The sequence below is a fragment of the Melopsittacus undulatus genome, chromosome 1 (assembly GCF_012275295.1).
Source record: "Melopsittacus undulatus isolate bMelUnd1 chromosome 1, bMelUnd1.mat.Z, whole genome shotgun sequence".
NCBI lineage: Eukaryota > Metazoa > Chordata > Aves > Psittaciformes > Psittaculidae > Melopsittacus > Melopsittacus undulatus.
Window position 1 is genome coordinate 148,331,197 of NC_047527.1, and position 12,542 is coordinate 148,343,738.

Below are 12,542 nucleotides of genomic sequence, written 5' to 3' on the forward strand. Positions count from 1 at the left end.
CATGCAAAGTACATCTATTCCATTGGATACTTTACAATGCATTAGCCATCCTGCTATGGGTAATTTGGTAATGTTTATTTTGGAATTCAATTCTCATAACTCTCTGTGACCACTTATCCTGATAGTGGAATTCTTTCAATGGGTGTATGAATGAGCCATGTTATACACTATATCTCAATTGTCTAGTGAGGCCTACCTTTTCAGAGTGCTAACAAAGCCATCAGCACCACGAATAAAATTAGAGAACTGTGCCTCACCTCTCTAAAGTCTGTGGAAATCATCATGTAATTCCAGGGGGGAAAAAAAAACCCAAACCTTTAACATTCCAAACTGTCAATCTCAAGCTTGTACTGCAGTTAATCACTAATGCAAAAAAAAAAACAGTCTAGTGCAAGATGGTGCTAATGCAGACCTTCCTTATCCCCATATTTTTTTCCCTTCCTGTCATTTCTCTTCTAGTTTACTTGCTTACACATGGCTCTATTGTTTGAGGATTTTAAAGCAACTATAGCTTTACCTCTGTGTAAATACAACTGCTGTAAAATGTGACTTATTATTTCCAATACTGAAAAATTACTCCTTTTTTTACAATCAGTCCACCCTCCTTAGGATTTGGTTGCTGTCTCTCACAGACTATTTTGTTTGCCCTCACTCTCCCCAGTCTTTAACACAACATGCAGAACAGGCCATGCTGATGCAGCATCCAGCATGACTAACACAAACCCTCCTCTAGTACAACTCATGAACCTTAGCAAGCCAGAAATTTAGTCATGCCTTGGAATGGTATTTGCAAAGTATGTCTACATGTGCAAATATAAGCATTGCAATGCCACCCAGCAGGATGACACAGTGTTCCTGCTGCCCAATAAACTAGTTCCTCAGACAGTGCTTCTTGGGTGCTTAGTCAGCACTGTTTCATTAGAACAGCTGTGTCAATGCCTTTGCTTGTGTCCACTTCAGTAGGCTGTGCAGTAGTAAGACACTACTATACAGGAAAATAATGTTTCAAGCACTTACATGACTAAGGCTCATTAGCTTTGAGAAGGACAATTTTCAGAACTGGTGTACAGCTGGTGGGAACAGGATGCAAGTGAAGCATTTTGCAGAGGGCAGAAATCTGTTTCTTCCTATTGCTTCCCCTGTTTCTCTTGCCTTTCCTCTGAAGCTACTGTATTTTCTGGGTTGAACTGTTTATACTAATGTGAAGGGTAAGAACTTCTTATGACCTCATCTGAGTGGCTTTGAAGGTCTCCTGGTATAATGTGGACCAGAACCTGAATTTTCAGCAGGGAAAATCAGCATGGTTTGTGTGAGCACACTGCAAAGAACCTCAGCACAGCACAGTACCAAGGATACACAAACTTTGTTCTTTTCCTTTGCAGTACAGCTCTAGCAGTGTTAATTCCACAGTCCTCATGAATACATAAGACAGGACTGACTCCAAAACATTAGTTTTCTGAAACCTGTCTTCTTAATTTTGGTATGATTTTGTATTGTTGATTTCATACTGTTACAATGAAAAACCTAACTGTCTGACCTGCAGTCCACATAAGTGATGCAAATATGCTTGGAAGTTCATCTTTTATTACCATAAACTTACCTACACTAGGTATTTTTGCTTAAACTTGTTCATAGATGGCAAACAGGTTCATGTTATTTCAAATCCTTGCATCAGTCAGACCTTCATACGACTTCCCATTAGCTCACAGCTGAACAATAAAGCTTTCTTTCCATTTCTACTGTTCTCCCTGTAATGTTGGTTTCCAAGTTGTTTTCTTCTTAAGCTGAAATTCACAATTACAGCAAGATTTCTAAGGAGGTCTTTGTGACAGTCACACTTTAATCGCCATCAAAGTTTCAAATGTTCACCTCGAGGTAATGGTTCTTGATGTGAGTTATTCAAAGAGCCTCACAGCTTGGTTTAACACTTACTCGACACAGACAAGCTGTTAATGCGCAGCTGTGTCATCCACTCAGGCTCCAAGTCTGGGTATGGTGTAGCTCAGTCCGCCCAGGACCCACCAGAAACTCACATTTTTCATAATTACAAAAGCAGCTGCTTAGTTATGGATGGAGGAAAGTCTCAGCACGTCTAATAACGGTGTCCTCCCCACAGAAATCCAACAGCTCCTGTGGCACCGGTATAACTTCGGGAAGGGTCACAGCAATGGCCCCTAGGGCAGGGGCCTGACGGGAGAGGAGATGGCGGTTCGACAGGCCCCGGCTGCGAACGGGCAGACCCCTGCTCCTCTAACCCCTCCCGGGAGCCTGCTCCCAGGCCCTACGGCAGCCGCAGCCAGGCCCCGCTGCTCTTCTGGGAGGCCGCGGCCGGGCCCAGGTCACCCCAATTCACCCTGCCGGGCCGGCTGGGAAAGGCCCCGCGGCGCTGCCGCTCCAGCGCCCTCCCTCCTCAGCGCCCATCACTCCCCTTGAGGGGAGCGGAGGCAGGGAGCGGCCGGTCCCTCCCGCCGGGGCCAGCTGCGGGCCCAGAACCCCACGAACCCCGAGACCTTCCCCCCGGCGCCGTGAGCCAGGGCGGAGCGAGGGGTGGTGCCTCAGCGCAAGGTGGGGGAGGCGGTGGCGGCGGCGGCAGATCCGGGCCTGGCGGAGGCGGAAGGGGCGGGCGGACGCGGCCTGACTCTGCGGGACGCGCGATGCTGGTGAGTGCGGGGAGGCCGCGGTCTTGTGTCGCAGCGAGGCCGTGCTGGGCCCGGGAGGAGGTGGCGGCTGTGCCGGGCCGAGGCGGAGCGGGCCTGGAGGAGCGGGGCCCGGCCCTGAGTCACGCTGTGGGGAACGGGAGCTGGGCAAGGGGAGGCCGGGCCCGGGCCGCTCGCCCGCCTTTCTTCTCTCGGGCGCGCACCTGGCTCCGGAGGGAGGGAGGAAGGCGGTGGGAGCTCTTGTCCGGGCCGCTCGGGGATCCGGGAGCCTCGGGCCGGGCCGGAGCGAGGAGGCCGCTAACTGCGCACTCGGAATGCATCGCCCCCGTTGGGGAGCCGGAGCCCGCCCCGCCGGCTGCCCCGGCCTGCCCGGCCCGGCCCCAGCCCTCCCTTCCGCCTCCCTGCCCTCCCCCGTGACCGCGGACCCGCATGGTCAGGCCGCTTCGGTGGCTGCCCCTGCCTTTCTCTCCCGACCCGCGGGCTCTTAGATCTCGGGCCCGGCTTCCCGCAGCCCCGAGCCCCTTCTCAGCCCCCCGGCTCCGGGGCTGCCCACCCCAGCAATCGCAGGGTCTGCTCTGTGCTGCACATGAGCGTTTGTCGGTGACCTCACTGGGCAGTGTTTTAGGGTGTTCACCTGCCTGCTGTCCTCCCTGCCCTTCTCTGTGCTGCCTCCTTTCATCTGCTTCTATCCCAGCTATCCCCAGAGCTCTCGTGACGCTTGGGACTGTTCAGGAGCTGTTTGGCTGTACCTAGAGAAACTCATTGTGTCCCCAGCACCGTTGTGGCTGCTGGGGGATATTCCCCCCAGCTCCTCCTTGTTGCTTTCTCCAGGTGTCTCTCACTGTCAAGGACTGCACCAGGCTTCCTCCTCTTGTTGCCACCTACTCTTGTGTCCCCTGTAACCTTTTATCTGTCTTTATGCATTTACTGCCTCCATCCACACTACTAGACCTGCTTTTGTTTGGGTTTTTTTGTCATTGCAAATAATCACCTCGTTTGTTTCCCAGTGAGTTTGCCACTAGGAGCGAACTTTACTTACTGGGATCCTTTCCCATGCTTTCTTATTTTCAGGTTATATTCCATCACTATTATTATACCCCTATTACCTTTCCCCTTTCAGTTTTCTTCCTCTCAGTAACTCTTCCCTTCACTGTGTTTTCTGGCCTTCCTGATCTTATTTTCCTGTCATCAAAACTTTCCTTGTGATCTCACCTAATACTCTTTTCTTTCCACATACTCCTTTCCTTTGTAGACCCACGTGCTGTGTCCCCCACTTTGTATTTAAATCCTCCAGCTATGCCTTTGAGGAGAAAGGAATCTATCTCTAGTATATCTGTATACTTGTAGGTCTGCACTAAGAGGACACAGATACTTACTTGATTTACCTTATTTTATTTTCATTTGTTTTGCCTTCTTCCTCAATGACCTTTTCCCACTATATGTGTTCATATGTAATCATATACCTCCCCCTTAATATATGCATACCCTGATGCTAGTCTGGGAAAAAGAAAGGATTTCTGTCTTGGAAATCCTTTGGGCTGGATTAGGACGAATGGTCTGTGGCCATGTAACTGAAATTGGGCTAAATATTGTTTGTAATACCGTATTGTGAACTGTTACTTGGTTGATACAGGACATGTTTCTGATGCATTCTCTTTTTGGGAGTAGTAAGATGCTTCATAGGTACCCAAGTACATATCTTTCTCCTTCAGAGATGCTCATGAATAACTGCTGTAATGTTGTCTGTCAGTGGTTAGGTCTCTGGATTGTCTTTGTGTCTCTGCTGATGACTACTAGAAGGAAAACTTTCCCCTTCCTGCTTTGCGACTTCTGCTTCTCAGCCTTTGTTGCCCATCTTCTTATTTTACATCTTAGTTGCTTTGGTTCTTAAGATTGGTTGCATTTCAGGGTCATATAATCACCATATGTTTGAGATGCACTTGAAACACTGGACCTGGTTGTCCCATGAAGGCATGGGGAACACATATGATCTTGGGAGTAATTTATACACTGAACTCTAGAACCCAGGTTCAGTACCTAGCATTGACAGCTGCTTCTTCTCTCAGCTGAGTACATGCGAGTCCTTGTAACTTGACAACACTTAAAGCAGCTGAACAAGGCTTCAGAAGGAACTGAATGATCCTTCTGGAAGAGACTTTCTATTGCCTATCCAAGGGTCATGTAGAGAAGTTTCTTAGTTTTGGCACTTAAATGAGGCTTCTTGACTGATGAAATAGTTGTGCTCACTTAAATAAGGCTTCTTCCACCTTAGTCCTTTATACACTGGTTTAAACTTGCCTTATAACATGGGCCTGTTACATAACTTCCAGCATGAGAAAATTGCATTGCTTTAATTTAAATCATTTAATTTAAGCTAGGTTGATGTACACCCTTATTTGGATACTGATTTGAGGCTGAATTTAGCTTATTTGTCGCTTTGGTGTAGCTCTTGTATTCTAATTGTATTGTTACGAAAACAACACTGAGTCCTTTGAGAGAGTTACCTCAGATATTCAGCTTTAAAAGTGTTTTCTTACAACTTATATGTCAAGATCTCCAAATACTGCTTTTCATCTGCTGTGTTTCTCAAGTCGTGCTTAGTTTTGTATACTCACAATTATTTCAGTAGGGCCCAGCTTAATGATGAGTCACATCCTGGGTGTCAGTGGTTGTGTGAATTGAGTATATCTGGAGTTGTCTTCTTGGCATTAAGTTTTTTTTCCTTAAAAAGAATTCCAGGTGGATGAAGCAGCTTTAAAGATGTCCCTATGGATGTGAGGTGAGGGGGTTGTCCTAGTAAGAGGTTGTCAGTGTGTTGCAGGTGGATACTGATGTCATGTGGAGTACTTTTCAACTAGGATTTTCTAAGTTGCTGGAGGCAGAATTGGATTGAGGTATAAGGTGCCTGCATCAGTGCTTCTGTTGTACTTCCCATGCTGTCCAACAGGGTCTGTCTGTGCATCAGGAGGAGAACTTGGATGGGTATGTCAGGAGGATGTGCACAGGCAGTCCCCAGCAGCTTCCAGGTTGATACAGTCTTCCTGTTGTGCAGAGCTGGAAGAAAGAAGAGTGTGGAATATTCGTTCTTGGAAGTTCTGCATATGCTTTAGTAATGCATAAACTTGCTGTAAATAGACTACTTAGGTGCTAGTATTATAAACTAACAAAACATTCTAATTACTGTGTTTTTCAAGCTGATCTCCATGTAAAGTGGTTGTTGGAACCAACAGTGAGAGGCCTAGGTGAAATATGTAAGCTATGCAGCATACAAACTTAAACTACTCTTTGATTTTTCACAGAGACCCTTGAGTTTCCCTCACTTGCTAAAGGAGAACTTTCAGTAAGGAAAAGGCAAGAAAATGTAATGGTTGGAAAATTATAGAGAGCTGTTGAGCTTGTCTACTTAAGGAACTTGATATTTTATTGTAAGAGCTGTAGGTTTTTGAGTAGAAGCCTACTACAGATTGACTGTTGTTTTTTACAACACTGCAGTTCACACCTGCTGCAGACATGACAGGGGAAGTTGAAGTTAGGAAGAAGGTCTTTACTGTAAGGATGCTGAGGCACTGGCACAGGTTGCCCAGAGAAGTTGTAAATGTTCCATCCCTGGCAGTGTTCAAGGCTGGGTTGGACAGAGTCTTTGGTGACACGGTCTGAGGCATCCCTGCCCATGGCAGGGGGTTGGAACTGGATGATCCTAAGGTTCTTTCCAACCCAAACCATTCTGTGATTCTATGAAATTACTTGGTAATAAAACTTCCCTGAGCTGATGTGCTCTGCCTTGTGCTATAACTTGAATGTAACCTCTTAATTTTTATAAAAAATTAAAGCGTAGCCTTTAATATAACAACAGATATGGAATATTGTCAGATTTAAACACTTGTTGCATTATCCAGCATGAGTAGTTATGTGAGGTTAGATGAGGGAATAGTTGTAGTACAGCTGCTGGGAAAACCACTGGTTTAGGAAATAATGTGTATTCCAGTGGGTAATTTTCTGACAGTTTTCTTCTTTACCTGCAGAACCTCTGATGCCTCAACAGCGAGCTGCTCCATATTGCTACTTCACCTCTTCTTATAAATGGTACAGGTCAAAATGAAATACATTTTATTTACATATTTTTTTAATACACCAAATATTTATTCTGTTGCACTCTATTTAATATAACATTTTTCAAATCCCACTTCAACTATGAGCCTTGAAAAAAATAAAGACTACTATGAAAACAGAAAAAATGCTAATTCTATTTGGCACTTCAGGAAACTGATATAGAGTAATATGTAAACTTTTGCCAGAGGTGGGATCTCTTGTATTTTATCCTCAAGATTGCCCTACCTTCTTTGCCAGTTATATCCTGGACTTGTAAAATGAAGTGTGACCAACAGTTTGAGGGAGGTGATTCTCCCCCTCTATTCTGCTCTCATGAAACCATGCTTTGGAGTAGTGCATCCAGCTCTGGGGCCTCCAGCGCAAGAAAGACAAGGACCAGTTAGAGCAGGTCCAAGAAGGGCCACAGAAATGATCAGGATGGAATTCCTCTCCTGTGAATAAAGGCAGAGAGAGTTGAGGTTGTTCAGCCTGCAGAAGAGAAAGTTTCAGGGAGACCTAATTGAGGCCTTTCAGTACTTGAAGGGGGCTTGTAAGAAAGATCCTTTTTTTACCTAGGCATGTGGTAAGAGAACAAGGGGAAATGACTTTAAACTGACAGAAGGAAGGTTTAGATGAGATACTAGAAAAGCATTCTTCACTCTGAGGGTGGTGAGACACTGGCACAGGGTGCCCAGACAAGCTGTGGCTGCCCCATCCCTGGCAGTGTTCAAGGCCAGGTTGGACTGGGCTTGGAGCAAACTGGTCTAGTGAAAGGTGTCCGTGTCCATGCCCATGGCAGGGGGCTGGAACAAGACAAGCTTTAAGGTACTTTCCAATCCAAACCATTCTGTGATTCTTGAATAAACTGTAACTTTGTGAAATTATTCCAAAATCCCAGGAAAAAAATGTTATCTCCTTTTCTTCCCCTTTTGATTGTTCTGATTTGAAGTCAGTATGGTTCACTCGTAGCTTGGTCTAGCAGATAGGAGGCATTGCTTGACATCAGTACTAAGAATAAATGATCAAATATATTTTCTGAGGTCTTTGTAGTAGTTATGCCTTAAATTCACATATCAGTTCAATACTGTTGACTTGTATTTTTCTTTAAATTACAAGTACATACACTTGATATAAAATGCTTCCTGTCTTTGGGTTTCCTTAGATTTCCTCTAGTTAATGTTGCTGTATGTCTCAAACTTGGTGTTATTGTGGAGGAGAACTGGAAACTTCATGCACACACACGACAGTGAGGATCACGATGATTGAAAGCTTATGTAGTGCGTACAGCTTCTCACTCTGCACTGATCTTTGGAGACATGTACATGCTTCTCCCATTTTCATGGAGATACCAGTGGCTTTGCTAATGGGACCGGATGTATCTGATTCATTAATACAAGGTAGACAAAAGTTAGTTTTCAACATTTAAAGCAGGAGCTACAGGAGTTATTAGAGATGCTGTTTCAACCGTGGCTGAACTTAGAATCTTCTTGTGTTTTCATTTTGCATCTGGTGTCACTTGGCTTGCTCTGTGTGTTTAAGGTTGGACAATCTTAATGTGGATTAGAGTTCAGAAGGAAGGCTGCTGATGTGACCTTAGTTCACCCTGGTTTACTCTGTAATTTACACTTAATTTCATATGTAAATTTGCAAGCTCTTTTAGTCTCACAGCAGTGGAGACTGTCATCTAGAAGTCTTATCTTAAGTTTCAGAGGACAAAATTGAGGGGAAAAAGAAGGTTCTATGAAATAGGACTTGTTTTGTTTGCTGCTTGTCTTCTTGCTTTTCATGGTGGTAATGTCATGGGTGAACATTCTGCTTCTGGGTCACCAAAGGAGAGACTTTTACTGTACAATTGAACATGTGTTTTAAAAAATCCTGCTTCTGAAGAAAACAGACTGTTTTCTTACTGTGCTTTTTTCAGAGAAAATACTGGGAAAGTTCTGTTGTTTCTGGTAGTGTGCCTTTTGCTAGAGTGCCATCGCTAATAGGAGTAGTATAAAATCAAACTGTATGTGCTTAAGTAATTAAATTGATTTTGTTAGGTTCTAATGCAGGCTTAGCTTTAAAACTTAATGATGCAAGCTAAATCAGCACGAAGCAGGATTTAAGTGTGGCTGTTAGGCATGTGTGTCAATTTGAACTTTTACAGAATTAAGTTAAACTGTTTCACTTGTGTACCAGTCACAGGTGCTGTCATCGGAGGTCGAAATGGATTAAAAATGTGCTGAAAAGTATACTGAATTTACATGGAACTCACTTTTTGTGAGGTATGGATTCTTTGCTATAGGAGTTAGGGCTGTTACAGTTCATTTGAATCGGAAAAATCATGTATGAACCCCTCCAGGAGTTTAATGAGAAAGTTCTCATTCTTTTTCTTGCTGGCTGTGGAAGCAAGTGTGCTTTGTCAATGTTATGAAACATATAAGAGCTGTACTGCTGACAATGTCTGCAGCATTTATACCACAGTAGGAATCTGTATTGCTAGCAGATAGGTCTGTGCACTTAATGTAGACCTTAAAAAGAAGACAAGAAAAAAGCTATCATCCCTAGCAGTGTTCAAGGCCAAGTTGGACGGGGCTTGGAGCAACCTGGTCTAGTGGAAGATGTCCCTGCCTGTGTCAGGGGTTGGAACTGGATGAGCTTTAAGGTCCCTGCCAACCCAAACCATTCTATGGAATGAATGTAACTGCAACAAGTCCTAGAATTTGTAGACTGTTCTTACTATATGGTAGTTGTAGTCCTCATGACTTCTGAATGTTAGTGCCTAAGCCATGCTCTTGTGGTATATTTGAACATCTGAAAATGTCAGACTGTTTGCAAGACGAATCAGTGTGACTGTAATCTTTATTTATAAGTTGAAGTGGCAAACTGCATTGCCTTGATCAGCTGAGCTCTTGCAAAAGTAACAAGATGGAAGATGCTGTAAAATTAGCAAGCTGTTGGGAAGAGATTCCAGCCAGAATTGTTTTATGCTTGTAAATGTTAGTAATTTTTAAAGTTCCTGGTAAGAACAGTCACTTTCCAAAGAGCATGGGAACTTTTGAAACATTATTACAGCTGGATGGAAACATTATTATAGGTGTAAATTCGTGTTTGTGTCTAACAGGTCGATATGAAACTGGCTGTTGTGATAAACTAAGTGGTGTTACAATGGAGTGGCATTTGTGTCAGGGTTCAGAGGCTTGCCCTGCAGGTTCTGGCAGAGATCATCCTGTGTCTGAAGTGGACTGTAAGACCATACCAAGATTGTCTTGGTGGAGATCAGTAGGATCACGGTGTTTTAGCTCATTAAGTTGGATTTAGTTAAAGTCTTAATGACTATTAAGATATTTAGGAAAACAGTTGCATGTAAGAATTGGCCTTGCAGGATCAATATGGTTTCTAAACTGGCCCAAACTATTTCAGAGTTTCCAGAGTCTTCTGTATTTGTTCTTGCTAAATTGTATTTGATGTGACTTGCCACTGCTGCCTTCTCTTTTTTTCTTTTTCTCTTTTTATTTCCTAAGAAAACAAGGTGTATTCTCCTGTTTTCTGCTCTAGCAATGTTGAGTATCTAGAATTACATTTTCATGGCTTGTCCTCCCTCATTTTCCTTTTCTGCATTTTCCTGTCTGATTCAGTAAATGCATCTTCATGTGCATTGTCCTTCAAGGGTTATGTGTACATTTTTAATGCAGGTTTTATCAATATAGGATATTTATATATGATTCATTATTCCCAGATAGTGAGAATACTGAAGGCATTTTGACTTGTGTAAACCTTTCCTCCTCCTCTTCAATGTGCCCACATCTTGACTTCATTTTTTTCTGCAGTGTTACTCTTTTCCTAGTCTGCAGCCTTTTTCCAAGTTCTAAGAGCTGAGCATAATCAGTGTTTTAAGAAGCTATCATGCTCAGTTAAAAAACACTGCAGGGTTTGCATCCTCTTTGTAGCACAGGAAAACCTGAGACCTCAGGTTGGAAAGGATATTTTAGCTTAGGAGTAAGTCTACAAGCTTTGATGTAAGGATTACTTAAACAGCAAAAAAGTGAACTCTCTTTTAGGTTTATAAACAAAACCTGAAGTTTTACCTATGTAGTAATGTGAAGGGTGTAGTCCCTGATACTATTTGCAAAGTTGATGTCAATGGAGTAAAATACCATGAAACCTTTCTTGTTGGCAGGAATATTAACCTTGACCAAAGTTTACTTCAGCTGCAAGTGCAGAAGGGAGAGTCTGCTGTACAGATACATCAGCAAACCTCGTGTAGTCTACACCCAGCCTCTGTCTTTTAGGCAGTATGTATATGGTGGGTTTTTGGGCTGTATTAGCTATTGCGTTACTGGAGTGAGATCTTTGTCAAAAGTTGTAGGAACCATTTGCTGAAGGAAGACAAGAGGAAAACTGCAATCAAAGAATAAAGGAAGAATGCTAAAGAACTAGTAAAAGAATAGGCAAAGAGAAATGGAAAAGCAGCACATCCAAATTTGCTTGGTGCTCTTCTGAGAAACAGTCATTAATCTTTTGGAAAAACCCTTGTAATTTGGCATCCAAAATTAAATCCATGTCAGTTAAGAAGGCTTTTGGTGAATAAGATCATGCATAATTTAAATAAATAAGACAGGTGTAAAAACAGCATTTCCAAGTTACTTCCATGTATTTGGTTTAAATTTGAAAATAAAGGTAAATTTCGGTATCTTTCTAGCTATGAAGAACACATCCAGGCTTTTGTTTTATTTTTTCAGCTGGCAATTGTGTTATTGGCACATGAAGTAACGTAGGAGCATACTTCTTGTAGCTCTCTCTGTGTCACAGCTCTGATCAATGATATCTAAAGGAGGGGGTAGAGGAAGAACACTGAAGCCCAGGATGGAGGCATTGTCGGGGAGGTAAAGTAGCAACTCCTCAAACTTTTATGCCAAATTTACAAAACTGTAAAGTGTGCTTGCCTCTAAGCTACTTTTTAAATGCTGTGCAGGATGCTTGTACCACCTAAAGACAACTTTTAGAAAGGAGGAGTGTGTGTGTATATACATGTGCCTTCTCAGAATGAAATTAACTCTGTTGAAAGTAAGATGAACTAAAGCTTTCACACTACATGTAACTGAGTATTCTGTAATAATACAGAGGAACTGAACATTGTAATTTGCATAATTTGTCTCTTAAATATCCTTGATGTTGATAAGGGAAAAAGATTCCAGTGTTTCTCTTCTTCTACTGGTATGATTTCTGGAATAACCAATTTTTGCCATAGGTGTGGTTTGATTTTGCTATGGACAGATTCTCTGTATGTTCATTAATTACACATTCATAGCATGTTGAGTGCTAAGGACATTACACTTGCTCCTAGTCTTGCTTTAGGGATTGGGTCACTTCACATGCATAAACTGCCTATAGTCTGTATATTTAGTGACCTAAAATACTTCTGGACAGAAATGTCAGTGCTATAAAATATTGCATGCAGGTTGATGGCTCAACCAAGCTACATTACATCACAGTTTTGAGCTCATAATGGTACCTTCAACTGAAGTCAAGTACACACAATGCAGATATATGGGTATAAAAAGTGTATTTGAAATCATAAATTGTGAGTGAAAGTGATTATAGGGACAAAATAGAATTGCTTCTTGTCTTTTTCCATTCCATGTAATGGAGGTTGTATCCTTTAGGATTCAAGAGACCTTTTTTACCTTGGTGCAAAGACATTTTTAAATGTCCCCCATCCTGTGTCCCTTTCCCCCCCCCGCCTCAGTGCTTATATCGGATTAATCATGTAAATTGTCTCTTACAGGAGGGAGGTGTATTCTCAGCTCTGTA

The 12,542-nt window shown here is 42.8% G+C and overlaps 1 protein-coding gene across 2 annotated transcripts in view; it reads left to right on the forward strand.

Annotated features, from left to right (window-relative positions):
* The first annotated feature begins 2,603 nt into the window (after positions 1 to 2,603).
* CUL1 (cullin 1) overlaps positions 2,604 to 12,542 on the forward strand; it is a 50,569-nt gene continuing 40,630 nt past the window's right edge. Inside the window, exon 1 of one of the 2 annotated variants that reach the window (XM_005148006.3) lies at positions 2,604 to 2,660. The gene's annotated coding sequence lies outside the window, so the exon portion shown is untranslated. Of the gene's footprint in view, positions 2,661 to 6,682; positions 6,741 to 12,542 lie in introns of those variants that run through there. The other variant, XM_031047995.2, reaches the window with a different exon arrangement.